Consider the following 18,773-nt stretch of genomic DNA (forward strand, 5'->3'; position numbering starts at 1 on the left):
TTTGTTACTGGTTCCCCGTCAGTGGCTGTGTTTGGTTTGTTCACTGTCAGGCACCTCGATCCAGCTGGGATTCCTTTGCCAGCATGAACATTGCCAGCACGGAGAGCACCACAAAGCCGTCACTGCCACGCTGCAGTGACAGTCGTTAAAAAACGATTGATACGTTAATGTTTTATTTGGTCTTAGTTCTGAGTCACCCTGGGAATGCCAATTTGTCCATGATGAATAAGAAACTCCAGGGTTGTGCAAGACCTGCAAGTCCCGATGGTGTTTCCACTGCCAGGCAGCGGGCTCTCGTTTTGGAGTCTTAAAACCAATGTTACTTCAGCCTCTCTGTGTATTGCTGATACATGGCTGCAAATCAGCAGTTTGGGAGGGCAGACTTAAATTCACACTAAACTTCAAGGAAGATAAACATTCCTGTGGAATTACAGTTGAATCCGAACATGTTGGCAGCAGCCGAGTCACATCTTTCACTGAAATACTTCCTGATGGAATATCCTAGTTTGGGGACTACTCGTTCGCTATTTCAGGTGCTGTTTTAGTAACAGACATTTGGTGAATAGGGATGCACATGGAATCATTTCTTTGTAGCTGAAAGCTTACTGACTTTAAATGCTTGTGGCATAACTTTATAGGTGAATTTTTACAGTTCTAGATAAACTTGTTCATTCTAAAATGCATAGTTTGAATGTACCCTTCTGATATTCTTCATAATGGTGGTTTTTTTTCATATGTAATGACTAAGAACAGCCTATTACTACACATGTACCTGTTAGGGTGGAAGGGAATTTCAGGATAAGCAAGAGAGGCAAATGTGTCTCCATAGCCAGGAGATTCTGGGATTTGGGAAGCTCAGGTGCAAACCTCTTCTCTGCCTGCACCAGGCTTTTGAATCTGCATTACCTGAAATCTCTGATGAGTTTTTAATCTATAAGGCAACCTTGTCTTCTGTGTTCTTTCCAAATGGTGTTTCATTAAGGCCCAGCCTTAGACAGGTCCTAAGTTGCCTCTGCCTGCAGAATTCCTCAGAGGGCTTGAAATATAAAGATATTCTTCTGACAGTGACTCCATTTGTTTGGCACACGCTGAACAGCCCTGCAATTAATAAAAGCAGGCTCTCACTGTGAAATCACTGCCATTAGCTGTTCCTTGGGGAGTGCTCCCCTATTTTTTTCCACACAGCCAAAAAAAGCAGTAGCAGCTGGAGTGGAGTATCATTGCAGCTGATGTGGCTTCTTCTGTTTACATGGAATAGCAATATATTTTTATTCTTTTAGATATAGATTTATTAATGTGTAAATTACTATAGCAAGGTATTTAGCCTAGGGTCAGAAATACCTGTAAGTCAGGTTATTTATCTTAGGGTCAGAATACAGACCTCAGTTATGTGATCTCCTCCATACAAGTATCATATCAAAGGTAAAATGAATGATAACAGGCAAGGATGTTTGAAAAGCCTATGTGAAAAGTTTTCATCAAAGATGTGGCTCCTCACCCCTACTACCATAAGGCTATAGAAAAATTCAAGCAGGAAAGCAGCTTTGAAGGTTATCTGGTACAACCTCCACCTCAAAGAAGGGCCAAGGTCAAAATTATATGTCAAAGCTGCTACGAAGATGTGGTTCAAAGTTACTACTGCTGCTTCCACATGGCTCTAAAAATCATGATAAGACTTCAATTTTCTCAGAGAATACTGTGATTTTTTATCAGCAGTTGTCTTCATTTCCCCACACGTAGTTTTAGTAATGCAAAAATATGCATTTGTTTTATTTTGTCAAAAAAGCTACAGTTTAGGATAGTCAAAAGGAAAATCTCATGCAAAGCTGTCTGATCGAGCTTCTAAAAATTACAATGTTTATGACAGAGAAAATCCCCATGTGTGAGGATGCAAAACCTATTCCAGTTGTAGTACATGGACGCAATCTTATGTAGTTGCTGCACTCTCCGTTTGAGACATAGAAATGGCTCAAAGATGATGCGTTTGGTCCCTTGTCTTGTGTGCGTGTGTGTGTGTCTCAGTGTGAGATAAAGGCAGAGACAGCTGAGCTTTTAAAGGGGAGTATTTGTAAAAAAAATATCCTTGTTCCTGAGAGTTAATTTGTGCTGTCTTATGTGCATCCACACCACTTGACACAAGTAAATTATGGCATTTAAGCCTGTCAGAAGAAGAAACTAACTCCTATGGCTTGTGGGTGGTAAATATGTTACCTATGGACTTTGACACCAGAAACATTGGGAAAAATTGGGGAGAAAAGAGGAGGAAAACAATATTCTAGTTGTTCCAGGCTGTGAGACAGAGAAGTGATCTACATACTAGAAATTTAGGGAGCTGATTGTTTTCAAATGGGTATCACGCAAAGGGAACAGGTACATCTGCAAAACACACGTCTTCAGTGGCAAGCTCATTAAGGCAATTATTGAGAATGCAGAGACTGACCAGACTTTGTGAAACATAAAATGTAGACATACCTCTCTACATACATAGAAGAAAAGAGAATCTCAGGCAAATTGAACACCTCTGGGGACAACTGAAAAACGGGTGACATGATTGTATGTGATGTGGAGGACTTGAACTGTTTTTGTAGTAGGACAGCCATGAAAGAAGTGCACATAAAATTAGTAGCAGATGATAACTGTGAATGCCGAAAAGATTTTAGGGTGGCTAGAGCATGTCACTTGTTTGAAAAGCAGATGCCTGCGTCATTAGCAGCAGTGATGTGGTGTGGTGACAAAACCAAGAGAGGTACGATCACCGCTTGGTTGCCTGCACTGAACCTCTCCCCATCATCCACAAACATGCCAAGACAAACCAGGAGGCAATAAGATAACATCCAAACCTAAGAGACAAATATATGATGAAAGTGTAGCAAATTTGCAGCAGATAATGGAGACACAGTTAAAGAAACCACGTTAAAAAGGAGTACCTAGTATATGGACTACCCAAACTTTCATATACCACTTCTTAAACAGGTACATTGTCTAGATGAGCAAAATGATCCAGCTCATGCACTGCATGCAACTGGAGAATAACTTTAACTAGAAAAACCTTGAAGTGATATTACAAACACTAGGTTGGGGGGGGGGGGGGGGGGGGGGGGGAGGGGCTTACCCCAGAATACAGAAAAATAAAAATCTGCAGCTATTTTCACAGGACCAGAAGAAGTATTTGGAAAACCAACAGCTGACCTCAAGCCTAATTGGTCTTCATCTTAAGTAAGAAATGATAGGTAGTACCCTGCCATAAACAGCAATAGCCTTACTGGCATTAGTTGGACAGTATTCATTCACTACAAGGGGAGAAACCAGTGCTAAATTCAGGTACAATAGAAACATAAGTCTACAGTACCATGGAATATATGTCTTCAGCAAATGAATTCTGGGACAGAAAGCTTTAAAATCATCATGATAAAAATTTAAATAGTGGAAGACTATGTAAAAATTAGCGAGCATGTATTTCCTAATAATGGAAAAAAACCCAGTGCACAGGTTCTCTACCAAAATCTAATCAAACTTGCCATGACTGAAGCGCTACTAGTACATGAAATGATTGCCAGGAAAAGGGTTGCAAGCAGAGAAGCATTCTGGTGCATCACACGTCAGAGTGTAATTAAAAGGGTGGAAAATACCTGCAAATGAGATTGCAGTGGAGGGAAAAAAGCAGATGCTGATCATCGGTCTTCAATGTAGAACAATCAAGTGAAAGTACTACAGCCTACCCAGTGTGCGTTACTGGGCTTACATTTTCTCTGTCTTGTTTGGCTGGTGCACTAAACACCTAAACTAACACCTAACTAAACAACCACAAAGCAATTTGTTTACCTTTTGGTATGTCACCTGCACAGAAGATATAGCAGAAGAAGTAGAAATTAATAGAAAGACTAAAAGGAGCCACAGAACAAGTAAACTGATATTAGAAAAAGGAGGCAAAAGGCATAATCCAAATCATGTAAATTAGTACAGAAATCAAGAACAGCCTTTTGAAATGAACTGAATGCTGCCCTAAGGATCTTAATCCTTTCTTCTTGGAAAATATTAAGAAGTAACACTTCAAGCAGCAGATCACTGCTGCTGTAGAAGAGTGGTCCATATTGAGCATACTGATGCCAGATGAACAAAATCATACTTGAATTAGGATCCTGTGGTCCTCTTGTTCTTCCATCAGTAAATGTATGACTGTGCTGTGACATTTGACACATTTGACAAATCCTTATGGAATATTCTCTACAAATCTCTGGTTTGTACATTGTGGGGATTTCAGTGTGTGACACTAAAGCTAGTAGAGTACAACTTGCAACTGAGAAAAAAGTAAAGAGAAAAACTACAACAGCTCTGGCTGCTTGGGCAAATTTATGTATGGGTAAAGAGCAAAAGAAGTATGAGGCATGAACGATTTTCCAACACTTTGTCTACAGAGAAGCTAGCAGAAGTAGCAAATGGAAAGAGAGACACCGTATCTCAGAAATAGAGGAGGAGGGGAGGACAGTTTGCAGGAAAGAAAATGGTTTCCTTGACTAGTGGAGATGTCTGGAGTAAAACAGCAAAGCTGACTGCTGAGAACAGACTGGTGATAAAATGAGGGAAGAGATGTGATTCTAAACAAAACGTTTCATAATTCTGAGAAGATCCTTTGAGATGTTGAGCTTGGCCTGATGCAATGGAAAAGAACTGCCAAGAAATACACTTGGCAGAAGTGAATGAACTAAGAGAAAACAATAGCTTGCCTGTTCACTTGCTATGCTCTGTCTCATGTTTTGTTGTCACACTAGGCATTTGGGGCATTGGCCAAAAAGATCACTTTTAACATCCAAATTTCAAGGCTGCCCCATGCAAAAGAGGACACTTGCAGCACTATAAAATACCAGTTTGGGGCAGATATGCTCTCTGTGCATGGCAGCAATGGCAACTGATTTATTTATACTTATTTATATTTATATATAATATTATAAGAATTATTATTTATAAATACATATTTATATTTATTTATTTATATCTATTTATGTTGTTAGAATGGATCCCTGTTATTCACAGTTCTTTATTAGTCGTGCACAACGGGATAGTTGATTTCCTGTTGTTTTAAGAAAAACAAGGGAATAACTTGGCAATACTTTTACCCAATCACTCTGTATGTGTGTGTGTTGAAAAAAAGAAGTATTTAGAACAGTATGTAATTGCTGAAAATGTCTCTTGAGCCTCATCTACTTAGTGCATATTGTCCTGCATGGATCTCCTGTGTTGCGAGTGACCCCAAGCAAAAGAGTGCTTTTGCTGTCTGAATTGCCTTCTGCTCCTTTACTGAGCTATATTTCTGCCAGATATGCTTTGCCCTGATGATTAGCAGCAAATGCTTGTTTGCCTAGGACACTAGATGATGCATCCAAGAAAAGGTCGTGGAAATGGAGTTCACAGGTTTTGGGGTGTGAAATGCCTCCTGGAGGATTATTTTCTTATGCCCAGGTTTAATACATTAACCATAAGAACAACAAGAGAGTGGGCACAGCTGAAGAACAAACTAGGATAAAGTCAGGTGCAGATGCCTTTAGCCAAGGAAGAGAAGGAGCAGGTTTGTCTGAGACCATCCAGCTGAAGATTTCCTTCTCCGAAAGGAAGGTGTTGGTTTCCAGGACAACTTCTTCAGCATGCCATTTCTTATCCCATGTAACACACCACACATTGGAAATCCTCTGAGCAGTCAAAGAAATCCATCACAGCTAAGCCTGGATCCCAGTGACTGGTAAACCCTCAACAGAGAGCATGAAGACACAGTTCATGATACGTAAAACAACTGATCTCTTGTTACAACTAAATCATTAAGGTATATAGGGTCTACCAAAACTAATTTCAAACCTCAGCTTTCCCAAACTGTAATAAGATTAGATTCATACAATGTCATACAATTAAGATCTCTCTTTGTTTCTGATCATCACGATCATCTGGGAAGAAAGTTAATGAAATATTGAGAGAAAATGCTTAAAAGCCATCTTGGCAACAGCAGAACAGGAGAGATATTTTCAAAACCGAATATATTTATGTAAAGGCTCAAGACAAAAATTTACTCTAAGGACATAATATAAAGTGTAGTACAGGTATTTGTTTTACAAATTAAAAATTTTGGGTTTATATCTCACCAGACATCAAGAATTTTAAGAAGCAGATTAAAAGAAAAACTACTGTTTGTCATTTCATAGATCTAACAGTAACTTGCTTATGGTTTTGATTAAGTCAATGTTACATTGTTAAAGTGAATGAGCTCTGATTTGAGATGATGAAACATATTAAGCATGGGTTTGGAAATTGATATAGTGCTCCAAACTGACAGTCTAAATGGACCATTTAGAAAACTATTTTAAGAACAACAGGTATATTAAACAATATTCTTAATACTGCAGTAGAAAGCAAACACGCATCTGTCTGCCATAAACCATTGCCATGAACTAAAGAATCTAGGAAATTCTGGATAATAATCTCTGACATGAAAACATTCCTTGAAGAAAAACACAACTGTATTCTTGGACACATTAGTGTCCAGACCAAAACAACACCCATCGCATCCCTAAAACAACATTTTAATGTTGTCTTTAGAATTAGAAATGAGAAAATTTAGAAAAGGCTTTATTTCTCCTCATAGCACAGTCAAATAGGAAACCATGTAACACAACAGGATGTGATACGGGTGCCAAGTAGTGAGGAACAGGAACTGAAATCTGTATGTGTTTTGTTGTTTATTCAATTATTTGATAAAAAATGGTACTACTACTAGGAGCACACTTAATGAGAACTGTAGTTCCATTTTATTGTAAAAAGCTGGTTTGGCCCTTAAGTGACTCAAAAATTTCCCTCCAATAGCACTTACAATACAATGTGTAGATGTAGCATAGTGTGGCACACAGGCTTTTGAAAATGTGGTTATAGGGCAGATGAGTGGTTTGGCTGAATTCCCCTAAAACCCCAGTCTTTTAGGAGGTGTAGTGGTCATGATGTTAAGACTGATTCCATAATTGTTATAACACACTGAACAGTGTTACAATTAGAAGCATGTCATTAGTTGCCAGTCTTCCAGTGAGTGCAGGTGGGGATCTGCCTGTGAACAGTGTCTGGTTTTGCGTGTGCTGTTATGCCATGAAATGCAGCCATGGTTGTGCAGCCCTCTGTCTTCTATTCACACCAGGGCAGGGCTTGCCCCAGAAAGTAAATGTGGTGGTTTGACCCTGGCTGAATGCCAGGTGCCCACCAAAACCATTCTGTCACTCCCCTCTTCAGCTGGACAGGGGAAAGAATATATAACTAAAGGCTCATGGGCTGAGGTAAGGATGGGGCGATCACTCAGCAATTGCCATCATGGGCAAAACAGACTTGACGTGGGGAAATTAGTTTAATTTATTACTATTCAAATCAGGAAAACACCTTCTCCTTGCCATCGCTTCTTCCTTGGCTCAACATAATTCCTGGTTTCACTACCCCTTCCCCCTGTGTGGCTCGGGGGACAGGGAATGGGTGTTAAAGTCAGTTCATCACACATCGTTTCTGCCACTCCTTCCTCCTCACACTCTTCCCCTGCTCCAGCGTGGGGTCCCTCCCATGGGAGATAGTTCTCCATGAACTTCTTCAATGTGAGTCCTTCCCATGGGCTGCAGTTCTGCACAAACTGCTCCAGTGTGGGTCCCTTCCGTGGAGTACAGTCCTTCAGGAACAGACTGCTCCAGCGTGGGTCCCCTGTGGAGTCACAAGTCCTGTCAGCAAACCTACTCCAGCGTGGTCTTCCCAGGGGTCACAGCCTCCTTTGGGCATCCACCTGCTCCAGCATGGGTTCCTCCATGGGCTGTAGGGGGACAGCTTGCCTTACTGTGGTCTTCACCACAGGCTGCTGGTGAATCTGTGCTCTGGTGCCAGCACCTCCTCCCCCTCCTTCTTCAACTGACCTTGGTGTCTGCAGTTGCTCTCACATAGTCTCACTCCTCTCTTCTGCTGGTGCAGAGTTTGGATTTTTTTTCACCTTAACGTGCTATTGCAGAGATACTGCCACCATCACTGATGGGCTTGGCGTTGGCCAGTGGTGAGTCCGTTTTGAGGCTGACTGACATTGGCTTCATTGGACATGGGGAAGCTTCTGGCACCTCCTCACAGAAACGACACCTGTAGCCCCCCAGCTACCAAAACCTTGTCATGCAAGCCCACTACAGTAAACAAGAAGCAATATTGCATGGCTCATCAGCTGAAGATCAGCTCTCCAGCATCTTCCTATTGTCCCCAGTGCTTTCTTGCACCACTGTTTGCATACATGCAATATTTTGTAATGTTTTAATTCTAGCTCTCCTGCCCACCTGTTTTTCTTGCACTTGTCTCTAGCTAATATTGGAATGTGGCCTGTTTGTCCTTTTCCCATCACTGATGTTGGTATGATGTAACATAGGTAAGCTCTTGTAGGCAACACTGCTATACCAATTGCAGCTCAGATTGGGAAAAGTGACTTTTTATTTCTCAGTTTTGTTTCAGCTTATGTATTTCAATTTTATTTTTTCCTTTGAGGTCATCTGATGTATTTCTTAGAAGTGGAGGTTTAGTAGGGAAAAATGAGAGAGAAAGAAAGAGTGAAAAAGAGAGATCTGGAAAATAAGATCCACATCACAAAGAGCTGGTAAGTGCTCCCATGATGGGTCAAGGCAATAACATGGTCTTTGTCTAGACAAATCTCAGAGATAATTCACCCTAACTTTCATTTTTGAAGGAGAAATTTTGAAGACTCTGCTCTTAATTTGATGATATTCAAGATGAGTTGTTGTCTTTAATGACACAGAAGTAATTTTTCCCGGGGTAAAGCAGGATGTGATCTGGCAGGTTGTCAACTGCCCTGTGGACACTGCCCACTCCCATGTTACTTCCCTGAGATCCTCCAGAAAGCAGTGAAAAGGAGAGTGGTTTTGCCACATGACATCACATTCCCAGGGAATTCTTGCCAAGCAGCTGGTGCACCACAAGTTCATACATCAGCTTTCCCCAGCGTAACTCTCTCATTTGCTCAAACCATAGGGGGGCAGTTGCTCTGGTACCCAGACCACACAATGAGCAGAGACAGGCAAGGGAGCAAGGGCATGGACTTCTGGCAGGGGGCTGCACTCTCCAGAAGCTCTCAGAGCCAATGTGAGCCCTCAGGGGGCTGCCACGGCAGCTTCCAGGTGTGGGCAGCTCTGAGCCTGGGCACTCTGTCCGAACCTGGTCATGATCTGTACTAGAGCCTGATTCCAGAGAAGACTGGAATTCTTCTGTTTGGGGCAATGCAGAAACATGAGGCACAAGCTCGCCAGTATTAAGAGGCAAAGAGCCGACATACTAATGTTTGGGTGCTCATGCTGCACAGCCAGCACTGTAAAGCAGACGTTGATCCCTGACTTTGTGACAGCTGAGGGGACCCTGTTCAGGAGACTGCTGGCTACAGTCCCCCTTGCTCTGCCAACTGGCTCCAGCCCTTCAGCTTCCTCAGGCGTCAGCACTTCTGGGACCTGACATAACCACAGCTCCTGGTGCCGTGTGGTTATAACCACACTCCCTTTGCTGCAAAGACCAAAGAAATCCCCTAGAATTTGCTTTCTGAATACGCTGCACCAGAATAATAAGGAAATCTGGCTGGCCCCCAAGGCTAACATGCTTTCCTGCCACCTCCACCCAGGCTCCCTTCAACTGCTATCATTCTCATCTCAAAGGCAGCAGCAGAAGCAATAGCAGCTGGGGGACTCACAAGTACCTCAATCATCCCCTGTCTTCTTAGGGATCTGTATTTGACATGGTGACTTTGCAGAGGCCAGAAGGACCATTAAACCTGCTATTTTGACTCCTGTAAGCCACCAGAGTTAAAGGGCTCTCAGCTCTCCAGCAAATCCAGAAAGACCTCCAGGTTTAACCTACAATCCCTAAGAGCAGCAGATCCACATGGTGTTTTATGTTAGTGGGTGGTTCATTCCCAGAGCTCATCGTTCTTAAACAGCTTCTTCACTGTCCTTTGGCAGTGGCCTGGATTTGCTTCCAGTTTTGGGCTTCCCTTCTCATTTCTGTGCTGAAGTAAAGAGCCTTGTTAGACTGGCTACCTCCTCTCCACTCTCCCTTAGCCAACCATTTGGTAGCCTTTGTGCCACAGCATTGCTCTGAAGTATGTTTCTGTTGCTTGCGAACGCTGACGCTTCATTACATTTCTTGCACTTCCTCAGTTTGATGAATTATTGACATGACCTACTGTTCTTCGCTTACAGCCTTGCAACTAATGGTGTAACAGAAACCAAATTCAGAGTTAGTACGATGCATAAAAAGACTGATGGGCTCTAGAGGTGCAGAATCAGGTCCTTTACCTCTGCTTCATCAGAGGACCTACATATTAGGTGGATTTTAAGCCTATGAACACTTCTGCCTCTTCTTAGCAGGGCATTTTAAATGCTGTCTTCATTGCATTTACCTTAACAGACTGGATCGCCCCAAAATGTTAAGTGGAAAATGTAAAAAGAAGGACAGAAAGGCAGGCAGGGAGACATACCAAAACCCTGGCAAACCCATTTTTAGAGACCAGATGACTTGCATAAATACACCCAAATGAAGCTCCAAGTTAAACTTTGTAGGAACTGATCTTGTGAGAAGAAAAGAAAGATGGGCTAGAGTTCACGCCTTCCTCCATCATCTTCACATTTGTACTATGCCTCAGAAAGAAAATCCTGCTATGGTTGTACTTGTGGTTCCCAGTTTTATTATTAAATACGTGCAAATAAATTGCTGTCTGGACCAACAGATCATTTTTTAAAAGGGTCTTAAGTACATACATTTGAAATGTTCTTGGGTGTACAGGAAGGGGTTTTTTAAAGTGTGTTATTTTGTAACAGTTAATGTTAGCTCTAAGTGGAAACAAGGAGATACTGCCTTTGAAAAGACAAGCATTTATTTCATTATTGAAAGCACTGTACAGTCATTCAGTCTTTGAGGTCTGGGGTTGCTGAAAGACAACTTGCACCAGATGATTTAAGATCAGATTCTGAATATTTAAGAGATTAGAGGCTTAGTTCTTTACAGCACTTGTTAAAAGTTGTTTCTCCCTAGCGTGTCTGAGGAGTTGTGATCCCTTTTATTCTCTTCTTTAAGTACGTTTGTATTAGCAGGATCTAAGTCTGCCATTCTGCAACAAACAGGATCAGCATACTGCGTTCTCCTGCTATACCTCAGCTGGGGAGCAAAAATGTGCATTCCTCATTCTCCACGTGCACATTTGTACATGTATATGTGTTTGGCATGCAGTCAGCCTGCAAGGTAAAGGACTGCTGATGTATGTGCAGCTATGTCCCTCATCTGTCCTCCCTATCAAAACCCTGGGAGTTTTGTTAGGAGAAAAAAAGCTACTAAGTGATGTTTGGGCATTCTCTGAGTGATTGTTTTAGGGACTGACACATCTCCTCTCAGCAGAGGTCATTTCCCTTATTTCAGTCAGTTCTACTTCATTTCCAAAAGTAGGATAGCTAGGGGTTTGTGCTGTTGCACATCTTCCTGAAGACTTGTGTGTCTGTAAAGAGTTGTGTCTCTTTAAAGTCTGTCGCTAGAATTTAGCATATTTTGCCTCCAGGAGAGAAGACAACAGATGGTTGAGGCATTCCTGAGAGAAGTTTGCAAGGCAACTTGCCCTAGTGGTTTTCACCCCAACTCAGGGTATAATATATCATGCTTGGTCAAAAAGAGCATTGCCCTTACAGCTCATAAGACTGCTCTAGAGAAAGTTTTGAGGTTTTTTTAAGGTGTTATTTATTTTTGGTTCTCAAATAGACCAGGTTATGCATAGATTATATTTTAGGAGAGGGAAGGAATTCCATTTCTCCTGCATGTGGCTCATATATCTGTCCAGCAGATGCTATGTACATTGTGCTCTGCTTTCAGAATACCAGGACTATGGCAAGGGAAATGCACATATGTATGCATGCATGAGGCCAGCATGGATCCACAAAACAGGTAGATGACATTTTGTTAAAATGCTGTATCATTCCTTTGACCATTTCCTTTGTGAGAACTTCCATCCATGAGCATAGGAAGATAGAAAAGAAAGTGCTGGGAATGAAAACCACAGGAATACATTGGCAACACAATACAGGTCACTGAGGCAGCTCAAAATTCAGTAGATGTTTATCTTTTACTTTGTTCTTTACATGCCATATGAAGATTTCCAGTCAGATTTTAATTTGCCAGAATAAAAAGTGTGAGAGGATACACAGCAAGAGTGTCCATTTTCCCTAATTACACTAATTTTACCACCCAAACACCTGCTTTTCCATCCGGAGCCATGCAAGGTTTTCCTGGAATCACAGTTGGAAGGGTCTCAGTGAAGCATGCATGCATGGCAACTTCCTCTGCGCGCGCTCACACGCGTATGGGTTTCTTGCTGTGACTTGCACATACTGCCCATGCTTGTCCACCCACACAACCACAAAAGCAGAAGAGGCTGTGAAAAAACAGACAAAAATGGTGTAGTCGCTACTCTGTGACACAGTGGAAAATGTTGTGCAGAACACTCCACATTTCTAAATAAGTACAGCCACTATTTGCAAGGATCTGCAAAAGTGTCCGAGTGCCCAAATCATTCATTGTAAGGCTGACGGACAGCATCCATTCTTAACAGAAATATTGCTAACTTTGTCAGCTGTAGAAATCATTGAAGAGTATTTGGGATATTTCTGTCTCTGAAAGCTCTGCTATTTAGACCACAGTATAAGATATATATCTGACATGTATTACAAGTGGTCGTAGCTTTACTACCTCCTTGGGATTAATCAAGGCATTACTCTCTACATTTCTAAATAAGACTCTGTTCCAGTAAGTTTGTTTTTTTTTCCCAGCCAACTATAAACTTCATTAAATTGCTTTTATTGCTTATATCCCTGTGGCTCCTAGGTACCTTGGTTCCTGCATTACCTCCTAACAGTGTGTTTTAATTTTCACTGAGAATCTTATCTTTGGTTCATGTCTCTAACTGTGGTTTGCTGTGGAACCAGTCCAGTATGGTCTTGCCCAAGCAGAAGATAACCATCTGGCATTCTTGTTCCCACTGGAAGGGAAAAAAATATTTGGAAAGTCGTTGAAAAGAAAGTGAGTCCTGCAGGAAAGGATATCTGCCGCTCCATTATCATGGCCCTGAGCATTTTGTGTTTGAGTCATACTTTGTAGAAAAGATTAACTTTCTGCTGATCAGTGGCAAACTGAGAAAGTGTCTAAAAGCTTGTTATGAGGGTGCTGTAGAAATTGGTGGTGTTTCATTGGGTTTGTACAGTAGGATGAGGTCCAGGTGTTGAATCCATAGTTGGCTCTTTGGCTGGGCTGCCTTTGAAGCTGCATTCAGAGACAGGCAGGGTTACTACTCTGCCAATGAGGTGCAGCAGAATGAGGTCCGGTGAGGCTGCGCTCACTGTCTGCACTCGTCCCTCAGCAATTTTGCCAAGGAAGCGAGTGACCCTGAGCTAGGGCCGAGGCTGCAAGCTGGATTAGTCTGGGGCTGACATCTAGCAGGTGCCAGCAATGCTCAGTTTCCTCCCAGCTGGCTACGGTACTTGCTTTGAGAGTGGTCTGTGTGGCCTTTCCTCAAGTGCTGAACGCGGTTATCTCTAACAATCACCTCAGAAAATAGTAGCGTGACTATAATTTCACGTGGTGGTTTTGGTTCTGTGTCCGCCTCTCATCTGTCCTCAGACTGGATGTGAATTGAGGTTGCCCAGAACAAGAGAATAATGCACAGATGGGATTGTAGTGGTTACCCTGGCTTTATTCTCTGTTTTCCTGTCAGCTCTCAGGAGATTACTTTTTCTGATTATTATCATATTTCTATTAAGATGTGCAAAACTTTTGGAATACATCTTTAGAAACAAGATAAAATCCTTTCAAGTATGTTTACAGTATGTTTTTTCCCTTTAATTCACTAAGACTCAAAATAAAGCTTTAAACTCGTGCACTGAGAAATCCTGCTCCTTTCTCAGATTCACAGCCCTGTAAGGTCTTTTCAGAAAGAGAAACATTTACCTATTCTTAGCTATAAGTAAACGTTGTTTAGGTAAGTGTTTGAAAGTATTAAAAAGAAAAATATTTTCATATGCTAATTTTTATGTAAAAGACCTGATGGGTACTGCTGGAGTTTTCCATCCTCCCTGCAAGTAAGTCTTATAACTGAGTACATACAGGGTTCAGTGGGGTTACCCCAGTAAGGTATTTATTTACAGAATCAAGACCTCAGTGCTCTATTAAATCATCACAAAGAGTAACATATCATATACACTCTTTATGTGTAGCTAACATAACAGCATAAAGCAAATCTCAGCCTTATAGCAAAAAAAAAAAAAAAAAAAAAAAAAAAAAGAAAATAATACGGTTGTGGAAGATGTTGTGGTTTAACCCCAGTTGGCAGCAAAGTACCATGCAGTTGCTCACGCACTTACCCCCCTCAGCGGGATGGGGAGGACTATCAGAAAAAGGTAAAACTTGTGGATTGAGATAAGAACAGTTTAATAATTGAAAAAAAGTAAAATATAATAATAATAGTATTAGTAGTAATAATAGTAATGAAAGGAAAAAGAGAGAAAGGAACAAAACCCAAGAAAACCCAGGTGATGCACAATACAATTGCTCACCACCCACTGACCGATGCCCAGCCAGCTTCCCAGCAGCAATCAGCCCCTCCTGGCCAATTCCCCCCAGTTTATATACTGGGCATGACGTTCTGTGGTATGGAATATCCCTTTGGCTAGTTCAGGTCAGCTGTCCTGGCTCTGCTTCCTCCCAGCTTCTTGTGCACCTGCTCACAGGCAGAGCATGGGACACTGAACAGTCCCAGACTTAGGGCAAGCACTACTGAGCAACAACTAAACCATCAGTGTGTTACCAACATTGTTCTCACACCAAACCCAAAACACAGCACTGTACCAGCTACTGGGAAGAAAATTAACTCTATCCCAGCTGAAAGCAGGACAGAAGGAAAAATGTTGGGTTTTTTTACAGCACCATGGAAGAAATGTGAGTAAGCAAAGTTGCAGTCTAGATCTGAGTCAAGGCCATTCAGAGTCAACAAGAAGTTCTTATTTACTTCAGTGATCTCTGGACCATGAACTCAGTGCTGAGATGCCTCAGAAATCTCATAAATTTTGGATAGCCCCTGATCTGAGAGGCGGTCTTTTTTAGTAGTGTTGGCTACACAGTCCTTATGTATCTACGATTTCACTGTACTTGCAAATGTTAATTGAGCAGTTCCCTTAGTGCTGAGGGGACTGTTAGTCCAAGCAAGGGAAGACTTTGTTAGATCTGTATTTCAAGTGTGCCAGTAGACAGTGTTATCAGATATGACTGTTGTATTAAGAATGTTTACCATTTTCTTAAAAGGTGCAAGGATGTTTTTATAGTGACTGTGGTGAAGCTTATCATGATTGTGTTTTAGCTAAATAAAAATGTGACCTTATTGTCTTTTTCCAGCTTTGAAGAATTAAAATACACGTATTTTATTTGTTGAGGGAAGAGTTCAAAATGGTTTAACAGGATTTTCATTGTATACCAAGCTAAGGGCAGTGATGAGGAACCTGTTTTGCAGTTTATGTGTTAATTTAAATCATTATGAAACATGGTTCTGGGAAGAGGCTGTTCTCAAGAGCAAAAAAGATTCTGGGAATGCAGGAAATGTGAGATAATCTTGTCTAGTGGCTGTGTTTCTCCTAGAAGCATTATGTATAATTGGAAAGTATATATGTTTAAAATAGTTGGTGTCTTACCATTGAATGGAGATTGCAGAAGTATGTTTGGCTTTTTCATCCTGAAGACAATACTATAAAGTTTCAGGTCAGGTAAGAAAAATTTTAAAAGCTCCAAACCAAGGAAGTTAGAGGACCTGGTCTACCAGGAGATCAGATCCTAATATGGTGCTAAAGTACATACACATAACAGGGTATGCATTGCTCTTCAATAGTAAAGCTAGGAGGATGATAGGAGTAGATGAGTGTTTAACCAGAAAAACTGAGGCCAGAAGTGAGATACAGTCCACTCTGTTGGCTCTAAACCCTGAGCCCATATGGCTGAGCAGCTTCTCAGGTGCTGTCTTACAGGATCTGTTTCAAATTAAGCCACTGAAGTCATGGCAACGCATTTTATCCACATCTAACCAGCTTCTTAGAGATTCCAAACTCTAAATTCCAAGTTTGGCTTCATATACATGACAGCTATAGATATAATAACAAGCATGTAAGTGTCTGGAGGACTCATAAAGATACAGAAACTTCCTCACTGATCACCACTAAATAGGTGATTTGTTGCTTCCCATGACTATAATTTTCTGGATGCTGTCCACATGACCTTTTTGTATGGTCAAAGCCTTTGTATTTTAAAAGAGAAAAATACACAATTGTCTGCAATTATTAGGCTACAATCACAGCCATGTTTTAGTACCATGTGGGGCAGTGATCCTATTAGCCATACTCTTCTTACTGTGGGCTAGATAGGGCAACTTTCTTCTCTCGATTTCAAAAATGAGGGCAGGTCAGTATTTTTTGCAATTTGGCATTTCTGGAACATTTATAATTTGAAACAAAATTATAACTCAAAATCATGTGTGAAAATTTGACATTTTTGTCAACTAAAACCCTGACCAATAAAGAAGACGGTGTTTCTGACATTACTGAGTTGACCAATATCTTTTAAACAAATGGTGGTTATTTTTTAACTGCCATTATCCTGAGCCACCCTTCTCCCCCGCCCCCCCCCCCCCCCCCCCCCCCCCCCCAACTCTAGTGAGTATCTGCTCCCTCGGTGGGTCATTTGCCTTCCCTTCTATCCCTCTTCTCCCATTAGTTTTTTGTAAGGAAATCAAGACTTTGTAATCTGGTCCTCCAGCACATCCTAGCATGATAAGAAATGCTGGCTTTTCATATAAAAATCTTTGCCAGTACTTTATAGAAAAAGGCAAGCTCACATAAAGAGGGTCTTTTTTAGCCCAGAGACTGGGAGACAAAAGGAATGTGACTATGGTTCTTCAAGAAGACATAATTACGTAATTACTCCAAAGTTGTGTTATAGTAATTGAAAAAATCTTAAATGTTTGATGTTGTTTTTCAAAATTAAGCTTCAGATATGTAATTTTCCAGGTAATGACCCCTCTTACTGTCATTTTGAGTCCACGCTGTCCCAGAGTACTGCTGTGATAGTGTTTGTCCTTGATCCAAAGACAAAATGTCAGCAACTGCTGCTGAAGTCAACATGAAGAGGTGGCACTCATGCTTTCTAAAAATCAGCATTCCAAAGCCGTGGGGATGGGCTTCTCCAACGGATGATACTGTAATAGCTGTAAAAAATTCATAGTGGTTTTACTTGCATGTATGGTTATAGTCCTTTCAGTATCAGATACAGAGCTTTTTCTGGTTTTGAAGAAGTGTTATTAGGATCACCTACTTCTCATAAAAACATTGAAATTCTTGAAGAAATAGGTGCTGTAAAGAGATAAACACAAGGCATACTAAAATCTGAATGTTTTAATTTTATTATTTTGTATGTAATGATTGGTGCACCAAAACTAGAAACAGCCGGACGCCTGTGGCATGCACACGCTCCATGGTCGCATGTGTGCCATTTTAAAGTCACTTAGCATTAACCTGTAACAGACCTAGGTCAAGAACTTTGTCTACGACTTCCCACAGCTATGAGAAAGTTCAGATCAGGATCCTAGTGTAATAGTCTGCGTTTAATTTGTGCAAGACGGATTCCAGACTTCCATACTCTCTCTCATCCTTGTAGGTCCTCTGCTTCAGACTTTGGGTAGGTTCGAGCTCAGACCCACTCTTCATCTTTATAATCTAAAGGGATGGTCACTGTTTTGGCTGGAAAGAGGCACCACAGAGGCTTCTGCCCCCACCTAGTCCAGGAACTGAGAGCTTTAAAGAACAGGGAAATAAACTGGGTCTGTCTTTTGAAAGAAAACATTGTCATGCCTGAAGGACAAAATGGGCTTCGGCCAGGAAAGACCTACCCACCCAGCTGTGAGCATGAATGACATGGGGAAGCAGCGGCTTTCCTGAGTACTTTAAACAGGCAAGAAACTGTTTGTTTTTGCCCATTAAAACAAGATTATCCACAAACACCTAAAGGATCGGCTTTCTCAGCAGTGCCAGGAGCTGGTAGCCCTGGTGGACATGCCAGCCCATGGGAGAGGTGGGAAGGGCACGGGGATGTGAGGGCTTGCTGACGGGCTGGTGGAGAGGGGCTCTCAGATCCTCACTTTTGAGTACAGAAAGATACAGCAGTGGAAGTTGCTTGAAAGTGAATATGCTGCTTCTAACATGCACGAAGATATTTGTAACTTCAGGTTAATGATGTGTACTGGAGAGAGAACACAGGGGGGACATTCCAGGCCAGCCCAAGGCCACAGACTGCATGAAGCAGCCGCTTCCAACAGGTTTCTTTCAGGCCCCAGGTCTGGATGAGATCAGGGGACAGGCTGAGACGAGTTTTGGGATCTGCGCGGTATTTGCAAGCGACACGTGGTCCCCAGCATCAGGCAGAATGGCAGATGGCACACAGTTTCTTGAAACCTGGTGGTGTCTGCAGACACGGAAAACAAGGATTAATAAAAATGCAAGTACAAAAGAATGCGCAAGCTAAGATTTGTACAGGGCTAACTGAGTTTGTGAGTCACTCCAAAGAGACCCTGCAAAATAAAGTGAGGGAGAGAGAGGACTGTGTGCTGTGGCTCTGGTACCATTCCCACACTTGCCATCTTTTTGTTAACATGGCCAGGAGAG

At 41.6% G+C, this 18,773-nt stretch overlaps 1 long non-coding RNA gene across 1 annotated transcript; it reads left to right on the forward strand.

Annotated features, from left to right (window-relative positions):
• The first annotated feature begins 7,636 nt into the window (after nucleotides 1-7,636).
• On the forward strand, nucleotides 7,637-18,428 carry LOC121083675. The gene is made up of 3 exons (XR_005826447.1): nucleotides 7,637-7,752; nucleotides 9,373-9,374; nucleotides 18,415-18,428. It is a non-coding gene; the product is annotated as an uncharacterized LOC121083675 (long non-coding RNA).
• Nucleotides 18,429-18,773: the final 345 nt, after the last annotated feature.

Source organism: Falco naumanni, chromosome 2 (assembly GCF_017639655.2).
Source record: "Falco naumanni isolate bFalNau1 chromosome 2, bFalNau1.pat, whole genome shotgun sequence".
Classification (NCBI taxonomy): Eukaryota; Metazoa; Chordata; class Aves; order Falconiformes; family Falconidae; genus Falco; species Falco naumanni.